The following is an 18,312-nucleotide window of genomic DNA, read 5'->3' as shown; positions in this document are numbered from 1 at the left end:
AGGCCTAATACATTATCACAGCATATTGGCTACATGCCTGGCCTGCCAATATTGTTCTTCTCAGACCATATTATATTTCAAAACTCAAGCTTTGATTACAAAATAGATCAGTTGGTGTAGCACTTGCGAGGCACAGCTGAGCATAAATTGAAATAATTTGCAAATAATTTGGGTTTGGTCAAGGTGCTTTCGAGACAACTGGGACCTCGGAAAGAAACAAGGTAAAATCATGACATCAGTGATCTTCAGGTCAGAAAGTCAGAGGTCTAGAAAGATGCCAGTTTCTGACTTGGAATTCCGAGTTGGATGACCGTTCAAAACGATTTTCCCCAGTCGTCTTGAACACACTGAAGTCTGAGATTTCTGAGTTCCCAGTTGTTTTGAATGCAGCATTAGCCTCAGCGGAGGGAGGGAGAGAGCAGCAGAGGGTCCGCCTCTCACGGTCCCTGCTCTCTCTTTCCTTTCCTCTGGTGAGACTGACCAGAGAGAGGGGGCACAGTCTTCCACCTGATGGCGAAACTCGAGTCGCATCGCATCTGCCTCATGCACAAATTCATGTTGTTCATTTGAACAGTGAAAGTGAAATATTCCACAATATTAAAATACACACGACAAGCTACTAATAATAATAAAAACGCAGGGCTATCGATAGGCCTACACTTGGCTACTCATTCATTGCAGCTGCAGCGCCAGTGGAAGTAAGGAGAAGCACGTTTTATAATAGTGTCAAATAAAAACAGTGTTGACAGTCCTGAATAATTGTTTGCTGTATTCTTTGACGGTCTCCCTGTGGTCATGGTTTTAAAAGTTATTACATCTTACGTAGGCTAGTAGCCTATCAAACTTTGCTGTGGCCGGGTCGTGGGAGCTCTGTAGGCACGGTGATATGAGCGATCCAATTGGCCAGCGCACTCAATTTAGTTACAGATCTCCCGGTCTGCCGGGTAGTCGGAGTTCATCTTTTCAGTCAAATTAAATGGTTCAAAATGTGAACACTTTGATTACCCGGTGCACAGGGCTTATGAATCAAGTGCATCTACTGCCAAAACCGCAACACAAATTAAAAAAAGAGGAGCGCTAGCATTTATCGTTGGCTTTTCCACAGAAATGTTTAGTGATCGACTAGGAATGCATTGAAGATCGACCAGCCGATCGCGATCGACCGGTGGTGACCAATGCGCCAGGTTTAATAATCTCAATGGGATCACGATTTAGAAAACCAATAACAATACTTGGGTTTTATGAATGTCATACAAAACATATAGGATGATACATAGCCATGAATGTCACACAAATCGCCCAGCCCTATGTAGGCCAGGCCTATCAGTGTTTGTTGTTTCTTGGAGGGTGAAAACAATAGAGATTGCCATTTGAACTTATGCATATGAACAGGTCTGCCTGAGGCCTTTAGAGGCCACAACATAACAGCCTGAGACCCAGGAAGGGTTAACGCCAAGCAGAAGCAGGCCAAAAGGTCAGGCATAAGCACAACCTCAGCAGGACAGAAATGTCACTCTGGATCTAATCCTAAAATGAGCCTATTCACTGTCAAGGCTTCGGTCCTTTGAGAGTCAGTCAGTGTGCACAAAGGGATGTGATGTGCACCCTCCTCACATAACAGCACAGCAGAAAGTCAAGTAGCTTAGAAGTACACTAACTGAAATGACAAGGCATTGGCCTAGGCCCACACCCAGAAAAAAGGAGGTTCCTATATCCTGAATGCCGCAGAAAGTAGCTCTCCTCGCAATCAAGCGCAAATAAACAGCGTCTGCCAAGGAGTCCTTGTACAGGGCTCTACACTAAATGTGTACAGTATGCAAATGATTAGTGGGGCTATTTTCCAGGGCTCAGGTGTGTTTGATTGGCATGTTATGTGTTGGATGGTCATCAGAGGTATCAGGGTTTTGGAAGTCAAATGACCATCCGGTAGGCCTCACAATGGTGAGTGTCAGGCCACATGATCAGATCAGCTAGTTCTCTTGTCGCTCTAGAGCAGGGGTGTCAAACTCATTTTAGCTCAGGGGCCACATGGAGGAAAATCTATTCCCAAGTGGGCCGGACCGGAAAAATCATGGTATATATAACTTAAAAACAACAACTTCAGATTGTTTTCTTTGTTTTAATACGATCAACATACAACATAAAGCTGGAGCCTGAGGACAGTGTGTCCAAATTAGTACAAGCACAACATCACTATTAATCATAAAACACGTCAAGTTTATTTGAAAATTCTAAAGAAAAAGAACACAAACACACAATGCCTCAGTGATTAACAGAACTGTTTCACAGATCACAGAACTATATCAGGATGTCTCATGTAGCACTTTAAGTGGGGTTGCATAGTTTATTTGACTCCTGATACCTGGCATCTTTTAGCTTTCACCAGCGCATCAATATCAGGCGTCACATCCTGAGTGGCAGCCAACTTCAGGATGTGATTCAAGTGCTTGTGCGTGAGCCTTGAGCGCAGCTTTGTTTTATTTATGCTCATTACAGAGAAAACTTGCTCACAAAGATATGTGGTTCCAAACATGCACAACAGTTTTGCAGCGAGGGCTGTCAAGTTGGGGTAAGCTGGCAACAGATTCTGATTAAATGTGTCCAAGCCAGCTGCGGCAAATTTGCCCTTCAAATCCGAGTCACACTGCAAGTCTATTATTTCAAGTTGGATGCTGACGGGCAGATCAGAGGGATTCACGGTGAATGGCGAGCAAAAAACGTTGAAGTCTTTCTCCAGTTCACCAAAAATCTGAAAGCGTTGCTCAAACTCCCGTAACAGTCCCGTTATTTTATCTTTGAACCGCTTCATGTCTGCCACATGTTGGGTCGCGCACACATTTTTCAGACAGGGGAAGTGAGCTGCATCACCACCGGCAAGTTGCGTCTCCCACAATGACAGCTTCAACTTGAAAGAACGTATGCTGTCATAATACTGCGTGACAACTTTGTTGCGCCCTTGCAGATGTTTGTTCAAGTTATTCAGGTGCTCTGTAACATCCACCATAAATGCAAGGTCCTGCATCCATTCTGCGGAATGGAATTCTAACACTGTTCAATTTCTTCTCGTAAATCAAAGAAACGCCTCAGCACCTCGGCTTAACCATCTTACCTCAGTGTGGTATGGCAGGCCATAGATGTGGTCTTTCTCTCTGAGAAGGCTGTCAAACTGACGGTGATTCAGGCTTCTGGATCATATGAAATTAACAGTTTGGATGACCACCTTCATGACGTTATCCATCTTTAATGACTTGCAACACAAAGCCTCCTGGTGCAAAATACAGTGAAAAGTCAAAAAATCACGTCCTCCATTTGCAGATTGCACTTTCTCTCTGAACTTTGTCACAACGCCTGCTTTTTTCCCGATCATTGAGGGCGCACCATCTGTAGCCAGGCTGACAGCGCAGGACCAGTCCACTCCGACCCTGTCCAGCGCGCCGACGCAGTGCGGTAAAATATCAGCTGCTGTCGTTGTATCTGTCATCGGCACCAACTCCACGAACTCCTCGGTGACGGTCAATGTGTCATCAACTCAGCGGATGAAAATGGCCAGTTGTGCAACATCTGTAATGTCCGTGCTTTCATCAATTGCAACCGAAAACGCAATAAATGACTTTACTTTTTGCTTCAACTGGCTGTCCAAATCCACTGAAAGATCGGAAATCCTGTCTGCAACTGTGTTTCTTGTCAGGCTGATATTTGCAAAAGCCTGCCGCTTTTCAGGGCACACAATCTCAGCTGCCTTCATCATGCATGTTTTTACAAATTCACCCTCACTAAATGGTTTTGAAGCCACTGCGATTTCATTAGCAATGAGGTAGCTAGCTTTCACTGCAGCGTCACTGATGTCTCGGCTGTGAGTAAACACAGACTTGACCTACTTGCTCTGCCCCGGTATAAACAGTTTGCTTGCTTAACACAATTGCTATTGCGCCATCCAGTGGACGCAATTGGAACAGCAGTTTATTTTATTGAAAAATTGCAGCGCATTTTTATACTTTACAAAATCATCTCGCGGGCCGGATTAAACCCGTTTGCGGGCCTGATCCGGCCCGCGGGCCGGACGTTTGACACCCCTGCTCTAGAGGAAGATGCACTCGACAAGCAGCAGGTAGGGCAACCATTGACTGGAGGCAAAAGACACAACAAACACACACACAGTCGGGAAAAGGCCTGCAGGGGCCACAATGCAGCTGCGTCTCCTCTCCATTGATGTGTCAGGAATCAGACAGATGGGTCTAAATTGCCTCCAGAGGATTCACGAGCCGGGAAATATGAGACTAGGGCCACACTATCACAACCGAAAGATGAAACTATCAACACAATATCACAACCTAGCCTAAATGGCCAGACTATCACAAACGTGACTTAGTAGTACACACTAACATAACTGAAACAAGAGACAGCCACATTATCATAACTAAAACGGCCACACTATAATCTCCGATACGACTCAACGGAGACTGTATCTGTAACAAAATGCAGACATAAGCTACATTACCATTACCATAACCAATAGACGCATTATCACAATCCTAAATTGACACTGTACAGCCACATTTTCACATTGCCTAACCTTCCAGAGAATTCTAATGAGCCACAATGTTCTCACCACAGCAAATCTCAGAATTAGCACAGCCAACTCAAACAGCCCAGACATAAAAACCCCTAGCCTAGCAGAGACTACAGCCACTCTTTAACAACGCCTATAACAGTGACACTATACAACCTAGGCAGTAAATGCCACTATCATACAATGTAAACAGTAAATTAACTCAAGTATAGTACAACCACCAGAGAAAATTCCCGAGCATCAGCAGCAGCTGCAAGGCTTTATCACAGCTAGTTTAGTTTTAATACATTACAGCTGCAATATGTAACTTTTAGGGCGACCCGACAACATTCAAAACTGAAATGTGAGTTATAGATCTGTCATTCTCATTGAAAGCAAGTCTAAGAAGCAGTAGATCTGTTATATGTGCCCTATTGCTACGCTTTCCGTTTTAAAGTTTCGTTTTTGTGTCTTTCACTTTCGGTTTTGTACACCAGCTTCAAACAGCTGAAAATACAATATTTTTGGTTATGGAAAATATATTTCACAGCGGTTTAGATGGTACAATGATTCTCTACACTACAGTTAGAGATGTCTTTGGTCAACCTTCAAGGCTCCCACTGTCTACAGTAAATGCCCCCTCCCAAAATTGTTTGTACTCTCTCTCCTCTCCCTCTTTCCCCTCCTCTACCTCTCCTCCTCCCTCCTGAGTGCCAGTCTCAGTAAAACTCCACCCGTTTTTCCCTCCTCTTCCCACGTTCACCCCCTCTCCACCCGTTTCTCCCTCCTCTGCCCACGTTCACCCCCTCTCCACCCGTTTCTCCCTCCTCTGCCCACGTTCACCCCCTCTCCACCTGTTTTTCTGCTCCCTCCAGGATCATATCAGTGGAGCTGTCCTAGTGAACGCTGTCTGACTGACCCAGTCTCTCTCTATTGCTCCTCAGACTGCACGCTAACAGACACTGTACTGTACTCATGTACAAGAGTGCACTATTGTTTGAGTACAGAAACTGAGGTTTGTTGGTTAGCAGTATTTGCTGGACCCCAGGAAGAATAGCTGCTGCCCTTAATAAATACAAATACAATTGTACTTATACTGCCTGAACATAACTGCTCTTAGAGATGCTGCTATGACTGTAATTTATGTGCAGTCATAGTTATCTCCAGGAACCAGGCATATTTAATGTCACTGCCAGTGCCAACCATACTTTGACTCCAAATGTTCATGAGACAAACATAGCCAAACGCACACTCAACAATTAAGGCCCAAATAATGAAGTCTTAAAATGTCCTTATCAAAATGTGTGACGTCTTGCTTACCACCACATCATGTCTGTGACTGCTAACCTCTAGCCCTGGGCTGAGGAAGGACCTGCCTACATTATAGAAAATAGGAAATGTGGTATAGGTCCTGCTGAACATAGCACATAACTAGCTGTTTGATGTGTAATTCAAGGACCCCAGACTAACCTTCGTACCAGTCAACCATAAACTGCTTTGTGTCCTCTGAGATTAGAATGAGATGAAATGGACCACCATGTACATGGTAGATTTACATCTGCTATTTCATATAGCCAACGCATCATCTGTTAACCCTATCCTTTATTGATTGGCAAGTGATTGTGTTGCAATAATCTGTTAAATGTTTTATAATTACTAAAACCAGTATATACTTCAGATGGCTCCTATGCTCTTTGGTCCTGATCTGAAAGCTCTGGACAGGTGAAAGAAAATTCCCAGTAGGCATCCAGGGACTTAATTTCACCTACCCTTTCTTTTCAGATCAGTGCCGATGAAGAGGAGAGTGAGAGGAAGCCCCTTTTAGACTATTAAGATGCACCCCATGTTGCGTCCGACAAGGATGAGGGGGATAGAAGACCTGACTGTCTGGTCATGCCTGTTGGAAAACAGCAGAAACTCAACCTCTCACAGCTGTAGCAGGTCACTGTTCAACAAGACGCCAAGCAATAAAACAGAATGTTGGGCATAAAACGTCAGCATCCCAAAAGACCTGCCTCTCTCTTCCAAGGCAGAACACTAACTTTGGAAAAAAAAAGTAAGCTAACTAATGTTTTCAACCATCTGGTCCGATGACCAGCGCCGGTCCATGTGATGTTGCTAACTGCTCTGTCAGATAGTGAGTTGACACTATTTAATCAGTTCTCAACTACTCGTTTTAAAATCTCAGCTATAAGGCGGAGAACCACAGCTTGCCAGTCCCTGGCACAGAAAAGGTTGATAAACACAGGTGCAAGATCCACACAGTCCCTCATTGGAATGCTGGTATTTTATGTCGGCTAATACTCTCTGCTTTAGTAGTCTGCTGATTCTCAGTGTATGATGTAAAGATGCTCATGTGATTCGCAGATTGCTCCAGGCCAGGCATTTGCAGCAGCTTAGACCTTAACTTCTAAAGATCGCTTCACGCAAACTTGATGTAATTAAAATCACGCTCCATCGTGTGACTCAGACTCACCTCCGCTTCACATATCGCTGGAATGCAGACAACGCAGGGAGAGTTATCAGCTTTTGAGCAAAGAGCTCTCCCCGGATGGCCTATTGCAGGGATGGGCAACTAGATTCAGCCACGGGGGGGGCTTCCTCAGAAAGCCAGGGCTCCACCATCCCCTGATTCAGTACCTCACAACAACACAGTGCCTCCATTTTAAACATGCCAAGGACTTAGGCTAAATGTCGGAATACAGTGCCTTCAGAAAGTATTCACACCTCTTTACCTTTTCCACATTGTGTTGTGTTACAGCCTGAATTTAAAATGGATTAAATTGAGCTTTTTTCGTCACTGGCCTACGCACAATACCCCATAATGTGAAAGTGGAATTATGTTTTTATAAATGTTTACCAATTAAATTAAAATTGAAAAGCTGAAATGAGATGATGGCGCCGGAGAAGATGGCTGCCGTTTTACAGCCCTCTAACCAATTGTACTATTATGTGTGTTTTTTCGCGTTATTTGTAATTTATTTAATGTTTCTGCCATCGTCTCTTATAACCAAAAATATCTTCTGGATATCAGGACAGCGATCACTCACCTCGTATTGGACTAAGATTTTTTTCTTCAACGAGGCGGCCGCGAAGGATATCCTACAGACACCCGACAAGGCCCAAATCCCCGTCATTCGCAGGAGAAAGAGACGGAGATATCGTGGACGTAGGTCGGGGTGCCTCGTAAGGATCCGACGGCGAGCGAGTAAACTGCCTCTTCCATCAATCCTATTAGCCAATCTTCAATCATTGGAAAATAAATTAGATGACCTACGATTACGCTTATCCTACCAACGGGACATAAAAAACTGTAATAACTTTTGTTTCACCGAGTCGTGGCTGAACAACGACATGGACAACATACAGCTAGCGGGCTATACGCTACATCGGCAGGATAGAACAGCTGACTCCGGTAAGACAAGGGGTGGCGGTCTGTGTATATTTGTAAACAACAGCTGGTGCACAAAATCAAATACTAAGAAAGTCTCAAGGTTTTGCTTGCCTGAGGTAGAGTACCTTATGATAAGCTGTAGACCACACTATTTACCAAGAGAGTTTTCATCTATATTTTTCATAGCTGTCTATTTACCACCACAAACCAATGCTGGCATTAAGATTGCACTCAATGACCTGTATAAGGCCATAACTAAACAGGAAAACACTCATTCAGAGGCAGCGCTCCTAGTGGCCGGGGACTTTAATGCAGGGAAACTTAAATCCGTTCTCTCTAATTTCTACCAGCATGTTAAATGTGCAACCAGAGGAAAAAAAACTCTAGACCACCTTTACTCCACACGCAGAGACGCATACAAAGCTCTCCCTCGCCCTCCATTTGGCAAATCTGACCATAACTCTATCCTCCTGATTCCTGCTTATAAGCAAAAACTAAAGCAGGAAGCACCAGTGACTCGGTTAATAAAAAAGTGGTCAGATGACGCAGATGCTAAGCTACAGGACTGTTTTGCTAGCACAGACTGGAACATGTTCAGGGATTCTTCAGATAGTATTGAGGAGTACACCACATCAGTCACTGGCTTCATCAATACGTGCATCGATGACGTCGTCCCCACAGTGACCGTACGTACATACCCCAACCAGAACCATGGATTACAGGCAACATCCGCACTGAGCTAAAGGGTAGAGCTGCCGCTTTCAAGGAGCGGGACTCTAACCCAGACGCTTATAAGAAATCCCGCTATGCCCTCCGACGAACCATCAAACAGGCAAAGAGTCAATGCAGGACTAAAATTGAATCGTACTACACCGGCTCTGACGCTCGTTGGATGTGGCAGGGCTTGAAAACTATTACAGTCTACAAAGGGAAGCACAGCCGCGAGCTGCCCAGTAACACAAGCCTACCAGACTAACTAAACCACTTCTATGCTCGCTTCGAGGCAAGCAACACTGAAGCATGCATGAGAGCACCAGCTGTTCCGGATGACTATGTGATCACGCTCTCCGTAGCCGATGTGAGTAAGGCTTTTAACCAGGTCAACATTCACAAGGCCGCAGGGCCAGACGGATTACCAGGACGTGTACTCCGAGCATGTGCTGACCAACTGGCAAGTGTCTTCACCGACATTTTCAACATGTCCCTGACTGAGTCTATAATACCAACATGTTTCAAGCAGACCACCATAGTCCCCGTGCCCAAGGACACTAAGATAACCTGCCTAAATGACTACCGACACGTAGCACTGACGTCTGTAGCTTTGAAAGGCTGGTCATGGCTCACATCAACACCATTATCCCAGAAACCCTAGACCCGCTCCAATTTGCATACCGCCCCAACAGATCCACAGATGATGCAATCTCTATTGCACTCCACACTGCCCTTTACCACCTGAACAAGAGGAACACCTACGTGAGAATGGTATTCATTGACTACAGCTCAGCGTTCAACACCATAGTGCCCTCAAAGCTCATAACTAAGCTAAGGATCCTGGGACTAAACACCTCCCTCTGCAACTGGATCCTGGACTTCCTGACGGACCGCCCCCAGGTGGTAAGGGTAGGTAACAACACATATGCCACGCTGATCCTCAACACGGGGGCCCCTCAGGGGTGCGTGCTCAGTCCCCTCCTGTATTCCCTGTTCAACCATGACTGCATGGCCAGGCACGACTCCAACACCACCATTAAGTTTGCCGATGACACATCAGTGGTAGGCCTGATCACCGACAATGATGAGACAGCCTATAGGGAGGATGTCAGAGAACTGGCCGTGTGGTGCCAGGATAACAACCTCTCCCTCAACGTGACCAAGACAAAGGAGATGATTGTTGACTACAGGAAAAAATAAAAAGAGGACTGAGCACGCCCCCATTCTCATCGACGGGGCTGTAGTGGAACAGGTTGAGAGCGTCAAGTTCCTTGGTGTCCACATCACCAACGAACTATCATGATCCAAACACACCAAGACAGTCGTGAAGAGGGCACGACAAAGCCTATTCCCCCTCAGGAGACTGAAAAGATTTGACATGGGTCCTCAGATCCTCAAAAAGTTATACAGCTGCACCATCGAGAGCATCCTGACTGGTTGCATCACCGCCTGGTATGGCAACTGCTCGGCCTCCGACCGCAAGGCACTACAGAGGGTAGTGCGTACGGCTCAGTACATCACTGGGGCCAAGCTTCCTGCCATCCAGGACCTCTATACCAGGCGGTGTCAGAGGAAGGCCCTCAAAATTGTCAAAGACTCCAGCCACCCTAGTCATAGACTGTTCTCTCTGCTACCGCACGCCAAGCGGTACCGGAGCGCCAAGTCTAGGTCCAAAAGGCAGCTACTCAACAGCTTCTACCCCCAAGCCATTAGACTCCTGAACAGCTAATCATGGCTACCCAGACTATTTGCACCCCCACCCCATCTTTTTACGCTGCTGCTACTCTGTTAATTACTTATGCATAGTCACTTTAACTCTACCCACATATACACACGTACATATTACCTCAACTAGCCTGTGCCTCCGCACCGGTACCCCCCCTGTATATAGCTTCCCTACTGTTATTTTATTTTACTTCTGCTCTTTTTTTCTCAACACTTTTTTGTTGTTGTTGTTTTATTTTACTTTTTTGCATTGTTGGTTAAGGGCTGTAAGTAAGCATTTCACGGTAATGTCTACACATTCTATTATTTTTTTTATTGTCATTTAGCAGATGCTCTTATCCAGAGCGACTTACAGTTAGTGAGTGCATACATTTTTTCATACACCTGTTGTATTCGGCACATGTGGCAAATAACATTTGATTTGATTTGAAATGTCGTCACGCCCTGACTCTGGGGACTCGTATTTGTTGAGTCAGGGTGTGTATTTTCTGTGTAGTATGTTCTATGTTGCATTTTCTATGTTTAGATCTAGATTGTGTAGATCTATGTTGGCCGGTGTGGTTCCCAATCAGAGGCAGCTGTAGCTCGTTGTCTCTGATTGGGGACCATACTTAGGTAGCCTATTGGCACTAGTGGGTTGTGGGATCTTGTTCCGTGTTAGGTATGTTTGTTTTGTGTACCTTGGACTTCACGTTTTGTTTATTGTTTTGTCATTGTGTTTATTCGAAAAAATAAACATGTACGCATATCACGCTGCGCCTTGGTCCGTCCCGTCTGTAAACTAACGTGACATGTCTTGAGTCAATAAGTATTCAACCCCTTTGTTATGGTAAGTCTAAATAAGTTTAGGAGTAAAAAATTGCTTAACAAGTCACAATAAGTTGCATGGACTCACTCGGTGTGTAATAATAGTGTTTACCATGATTTTTGAATGACTACCTCATCTCTGTACCCCACACATACAATTATCTGTAAGGTTCCTTAGTCAAGCAGTAAATTTCAAACACAGATTCAACCAAAAAAAGACAAAGGCGGTTTTCCAATGCCTCGCAAAGGGCACCTATTGGTAGGTGGGTAATATTTTTAAAAAAGCAGACATTGAATATCCCTTTGAGCATGGTATTGACCCACTTTGGGTGGTGTATCAATACACAAAGTCACTACAAACATACAGGTCTCCTTCCTAACTCAGTTGCCGGAGAGGAAGGAAACTGCTCAGGGATTTCACCATGAGGCCAATGGTGACTTTAAAACAGTTACAGAGTTAAATGGCTGTGGTAGGAGAAAACTGAGGATGGATCAAAAACATTGTAGTTACTCCACAATACTAATCTAATTGACAGGAAGCCTGTACAGAATAAAATATTCCAAAACATGCATCCTGTTTGCAACAAGGCACTAAAGTAATACTGCAAAAAATGTGGCAAAGCAATTCACTTTTTGTCCTAAATACAAAGTGTTATATTTGGGGCAAATTCAATACAACACATTACTGAGTACCACTCTCCATATTTTAAAGCATAGTGGGGGCTGCATCATGTTATGGGTATGCTTGTAATCATTAAAGACTGCAAAATCCTAGAGGAGGGCCTCCTGAGTGGCGCAGTGGTCACTACAGATCCGGGTTCGATCCCAGGGCACAATTGGCCCAGCGTCGTCCGGGTTAGGGGAGGGTTTGGCCGGCTGGGATGTCCTTGTCCTATCGCGTTCAAGCAACTTCTTGTGGCGGCCGGGCGCATGCACGCTGGCTTCAATCACCAGCTGTACGGTGTTTCCTCCGACACATTGGTGCGGCTGGCTTCCGGGTTAAGCAAGCAGTGTGTCAAGAAGCAGTGCGGCTTGGCGGGGTCATGTTTCGGAGGACGCATGGCTCTCGACCTTCGCTTCTCCCAAGTCCGCACGGGAGTTGCAGCGATGGGACAAGACTGTAACTACCAACTGGATATCACGAAAATTGGGGAGAAAAAAATTTGTAAAAAGTCAATTAAATAAATAAAAATACAATCGTTGAGGAAAAACTGCTTCAGTCTGCTTTCCACCAGACACTGGGAGACAAACTCACCTTTCAATCACTTAAAACACAAGGCCAAATCTACACTGGAGTTGCTTACCAAGACAACAGTGAATGTTCCTAACTGGCCGAGTTACAGTTTTGACTTAAATCTACTTAGAAATCTATGGTAATACCTGAAAATGGTTGTCTAGCAATGATCAACAACCAATTTGACAGAGCTTGAAGAACTTTGAAAAGAATAATGGGCAAATCGCTGCCAAAAGGTGCTTCTACAAAGTATTGACTCAGGGGTGTGAATACTTATGTAAATTAGATATTTCTGTATTTCATTTTCAATACATTTGCTAACATTTCTAAAAAAAAAAGTTTTCACTGTCATTACGGGGTATTGTGTGTAGATGGGTGAGAGAAAAAATATATTTAATTCATTTTGAATTCAGGCAGTAACACAACAAAATGTGGAATAAGTGAAGGGGTATGAATACTTTCTGAAGGCACTGTATGTCCTCAATGTTTTAGGAACATGCCTACATTTCCATGCAAGTGATATTTTCAAGTGACTTACTGGTGGTTTTCCCTGTGCAAGAAAATTTGTAGGCTAATTTATCATCTTTATGCTTTGTTTTCTTAATTTAAACCAACAGATGTTAAGGTGGTAATTTTGATATATGTTTATGGCATAGTCATGACTATTAGGAGTGAAGGTAATGAATCCCTAGTTAAGGTAATACAATTTTGCGTTAGCATTTACTGCATTTCTGTGTTCCTCTTGACATTGTCCCTTGCTGCTTGCCATTGCAGAGTGTAGGCTAGCCTAAACTATATCCCTTTGCAGGGGGCAACAAACATGTACTGTATAATAGCACAGCCTACTACTCCAGATAACTGGGAATAGTGAGATTCATATAATTTATCACACTGACCTGGCATTGATCGTGAGACCCATATGTTAGACATCTCCCTCCCTCCCTCTCCCTCTCTCTCCCCAATTCTTCAAGGTTCAGCATTCCTCACAACTAACACGTTTTAGTGATAAACACTAGAATCAACAGCTGCTGTTGTCTTGCCTGGTCATTTACACAGCAGGGACAGAATGTGTCGACGGTGTCATAATGTGTTGTTTCGAGTCGGTAAACTATGACGCACACAGTCAGGTTTTATCCTAAAATGTGCAATCTGCATCACAACAGTGTCAAGCTTTAAAGGGATACTGTGAGATTCTGGCAAGTAAGTCGTTTTTCTACAGTTAGATGAACTTGTGGATACCATTTTAATGTCTCTGCGTGCAGTGTGAAGGAAGTTAGAGATAGTTTCGCGAGCCAATGCTAACTAGCGTTAGCGCAATGACTGGAAGTCAGCATACGCTAGCGTACCTGTAGAGATAATTTACAGAATCTCACAGTATCCCTTTAAAATGATTAGGGACAAATGCATCTTTTTTAAAATGGTAGCCTACCTCTTAATGCACACATTAGATTTGTAATAAAAGTGACTTGGGGCTTGACATTACGTTTATGACTGCTTGCTTCACTCTGTTGGTCTCTGTCATAAACCTGTTATAAGCCTATCATGCTTCACATACTGTCAATAGGCAACTTATTATGTCAAGCTAAGTCATGTTTATGATTTATGCTGGCAGTATGACGGAACATTCAAATAAAGTGTTTCTGCGAAATTCATCCAAGCCTAATGCTTTTCCCTCGTATTTGAGTGAGAATCTGTTCACACTGACACGAAATACCCAAATGCGTTTTCCACCCCAGCCTCCCAACGAACACACAAACACTAATCCCAATATTTAGCTTTTGACACTAAACCTGTTGTGTGCAGCTGTGTACCAGGCACTGTAGATCAAATTCTTCAGCCTGAGTTTTCAAAGGTCCGGCAGCTATTTACTGTGAAGTGTGAGGAAAGGGAGTGTGTATACAGACATGTACACTAATGGATAGGACAAACGGAACAAGTGCACATGGTATACCCTACAGCAATGGACCAGGATGCAAACTGAGGGCTTTGAAAGACAATTTTAGAAGTTACTTAAAGGCAATCAGCAGTTGCTACATACATTTTTTTTCTTCTTATAAATGAATTATATTTATCCATTGATTCTTGAAGAATGTAACCTATAAATGCCTCATGAGCTTAGTTCAACTGTTGTACCCCATCAGACCCAGAATATAGGCTTGTTTTAATCCAATGTTTGCAAACAAAGTAAATGTAAACAAAAACTATATAGGAGCCTCAAAACATGGTTAAAACTATAATGTTGATATCATGGATGGTCAGTGCTTACATCCATAGCGCTGTCTATGAATTTGAGAGTGGTTACAATTCTCCAGCTCCATCCCTCATCTTTTTACCATAACAGCGGCGGGGAAACACTTAGTTAATCTTTCAACTGCTGATTGCTGCTTTAAACTATTTGCACTCCATGCTTACAGACCTAATATCTAATCAATGCAATACACTTGCACTTAATTTCCACTTATTTGTCACTTGTGTTACGAAGACAGTGTGTCTCAGCCTAAAAAAAAAAAAAGAGTCAGAACAGACAAACACCACAATATCTCAGAAGAGCCATAACATTGTCCTATATGCCATGTTCTCAGTGGACTGGCGAGTCCAAGTTTCCCTGCTTGTTAGTGGGCAATTACTCGAGTTATGTCACATCTCATAACCCCATACAATCATAAAATAACAATGCTGACTACGCAATCCCCCAGCGCTCGAGCCACCCAAAACATCATAATGACAATGTTAAAACCGCAAAAAAGAGCAACACTGATGTTTAGCTGCATCGTTTCGTTGCTGTTTCAGGCTGATGTAATGATGCAATGTTGTAGCACTAGTTCAGCTACTAAATTATAGCCACCAACAACCTGTATGGTGCAATGTGAGCCAAAAAAAACAAGAGTAGGCACGAACGTTGGCTGGTGCTTGCATGGCAGTTGAAACACGACGTCGCACATGTTCACCAATATATTCTGAAATTGACTTTATTCAGACTGACATTTCCATATTTTTGTCGTGAAATGTTTAATGACTTGTTAGCTAACGTTAGTTGACATCATTCAAACAATCCATTTAGCCTACGTTGATGGAGAATTGAGGAAAACGGACTAAAGAAGTCAAGAATGTCTGTGCAGAATATATCGGCTACTAGACAAGCATCTCGTAAACCATAGGTCAATTACTTACCTTGATACCCAGCAAAGGAAAACAAAGGATGCTGCAGTATCTTTCCGTTATATGGAACGTGTAGGGATGGCCTCAAAGCTGCATTGGCAACACCAAACAGCTAATTCAACGCAATCTGCAGCGCACTGTACAGTCCGTATCAAGACAATTCCGGCGCCAGGGAAAGGGGTGACAAGGGACATTTTCCAAATGTTCTTGCATATAAATCTTCGTATAATGATATAAATTCATATTTTTTGATTATTATAAGATAACTGTTGATGAATTGTTAACGATAAATAATTGGTGCTAGAGATATGATTATATTTTTCATTCTCAGTCGATTTGTGCACCCTTACCATTGTAGTTGTTGCGCTCCATTTTCTCTTAAAGGAGCCGCGTCCTTTTTATGAAGACGGGTCATGCTGGCTGGCATACACGTTAATCAAAGCAATAATGGAGCAAACGTTTCATTTTTGATATATTTCTGTGACATTATCATTTAATGATTTCCCTAACCATAACCCAGTGATCTTCAGGCATTGGCATATACATTAGTTTATACATTAATATTAATTTTGTCCATATCATGCTCACTTTAATCTGCCTAATTGAATTAATTAGGGAGCATGATCCAGTCTGTGCCTTGAATTGAAAGATGTGCACTTTTTAACAAAAGTAGATATGATAATGTGCCTCTTGAAGTTTTTCTTCATGCAATAATGAAAGTGGTCACTTATAAGTAAACTACACAGACGGGGAATACCTCCAAAACACACACACACACAAACACACACACACACGCACACGCACACACACTCACACAGTCAGTGCTGTGCCCAGTCTCTACCACATCCATACTCACCATCATCAATCCATGCTTGCTTACACAATCAGAAATAAACCAATGCTATCCTTGAAAAGTAAAATCCTCAAATTATATCACTGTGAATACAAGCAGACTCACTTGAGAACTCTTAAGAGTCTGGTTTCCTTGTCCTTTAGTCAGGCCAGTCAGATATTGGTACAAATGACCTATTTTGTCTTAGGGCCCTCAGTAAACATCCCATCTGCCTTTTCACCAGCCTCTTTGATGTTAATTGCTGCAGGACTTATGGAGATGCAACAGGATTACGACTCCTTCATTCCCCCTCTCACTAAAGGGATCTTCAGAAACACATGGCGCTGATCTCTGTTCCATTGTCACACAAATAACCATTTAGGACGCCCTCCCTTGTGTGCCCCATGCCAGGCCTGCTGGAACCCTACCAGTGCCAGGCTTGTCCTACAATGGCATCAGCTCCCTCTGAGCTGAGGGGGATGGGTACCATGGGCACAGACACCCAGGGGTTTCCATGACTGCATGAGGGGCGGGGGTATTGTTGGGAGACTGTCAGAGTGAAGAACAATGAAAAATGAAATGCATAAAACAATGCTTGTACTGAAATCCACAAAGCATCTTACTGGATAGTCAGACTCACTGAGTCGTTCCTTTCTCGAGGATATCCTTAGATGCTTCTCAGACAGAGGACATCTCAGGACAGACATTGAGGCATATGGTATTGAATATCTAATATAATGGGGAAGGGTTTCAGATACCATTCTCTCATTGTGCATCTCAATTCGCAACCTATTCTGTATCTTATAATGCACTACTTTTGACCAGAGCCACATTAGAGCTCTGCAATGCACTATGGGCAACAGGGTGCTATTTGAGATTTTATGTATATCTGGAGAAATGGGCACAATAGAACAACAGGAAGTGGGACAACCACATCTGATGATTCAGAGGCGCATGGCAAAGGAGTCAGGAAATGTAAGGTGGCACCACAACACCACTGATTCTCTCATGAAACACAGCAAGAGAGCAGGGCATTGATAATAACTGCTTCTCTCAGACATACAGCACAGTAATGTCAAGGGTCCCCACTCAAATAATCCTAAATAAATAATGAAGAGATCATAAATCGGCTGTAAAAGGGCCTTTAATCAGTCAAGCTTCGACAGTGTGTCTGGTATCATCACATCCATTAGATACAGCAACACCTCAGAGACCAGACAGTGAGATCCCCCTCTGCTATGCTAACACTACCATCTCACCTCCCTCACATGTGGCTGCTGGCAATACTAGGTCTGACCTAGGCACAGGGTGTCATTGTAATCATTGTGACCAGCTGCTGTGTGGGATAAAGAGGGGGCGGAGGGGTATGTTTTGGGGGGGGGGAATGCCCTCCCTCTGAGGAAAAGTCAAAGATTGTGTGGAATTTAATCAGAAGCGAGGCCCCGCGCACCCACCCCCACGGTCTCATTGTCCTCTTGTCTGGAGGAGGGTCTTCAAATCAATCCTGATGGCACGCTGCCATGCCTGGCCCATGACTGTGCAGTGATTAGAGAGAGAGATGAGAAAGAGATAGATAGTGAAAGGGAGGGATAGAGAGTGAGATGGAGAGAAAGAGAAAGGGAGTTACAGCCAAACCTATTTGATTTAATGTGTGTTTGTTGTCTATTAATGGCCAAGTGAGGCAGCTTATTGTCTGTCTACAGCCTTAATTAGACAGCAGGGTATTTCGAAAAAGGCGTGTGCTCTCATCTCTTTTAGACAAATCACAGAGAGGGTCTTCGGTGAAAATGTTGCATACACTGAGAGGAATTAGATATAGGGAAATTTACATCACCAATACAAATGCCTCATTGAAGCTATAAACTGCAGTTGTGCCAAGAATTGGCGTCATCTTGATATTG

At 43.6% G+C, this 18,312-nt stretch overlaps 1 protein-coding gene across 1 annotated transcript in view; it reads right to left on the bottom strand.

Annotated features, from left to right (window-relative positions):
- Positions 1-15,718, bottom strand: part of LOC121580835 (protein FAM110B) — a 60,119-nt gene extending 44,401 nt beyond the window's left edge. Inside the window, exon 1 of the mRNA XM_041895913.2 lies at positions 15,592-15,718. The gene's annotated coding sequence lies outside the window, so the exon portion shown is untranslated. The remainder of the gene's footprint in view (positions 1-15,591) is intronic.
- Between the last annotated feature and the right edge of the window lie 2,594 nt (positions 15,719-18,312).

The sequence above is a fragment of the Coregonus clupeaformis genome, chromosome 14, assembly GCF_020615455.1.
Source record: "Coregonus clupeaformis isolate EN_2021a chromosome 14, ASM2061545v1, whole genome shotgun sequence".
Lineage (NCBI taxonomy): Eukaryota > Metazoa > Chordata > Actinopteri > Salmoniformes > Salmonidae > Coregonus > Coregonus clupeaformis.
The sequence above is the reverse complement of the archived record's forward strand: the minus strand, read 5'-3'. Positions and strand labels throughout refer to the sequence as shown.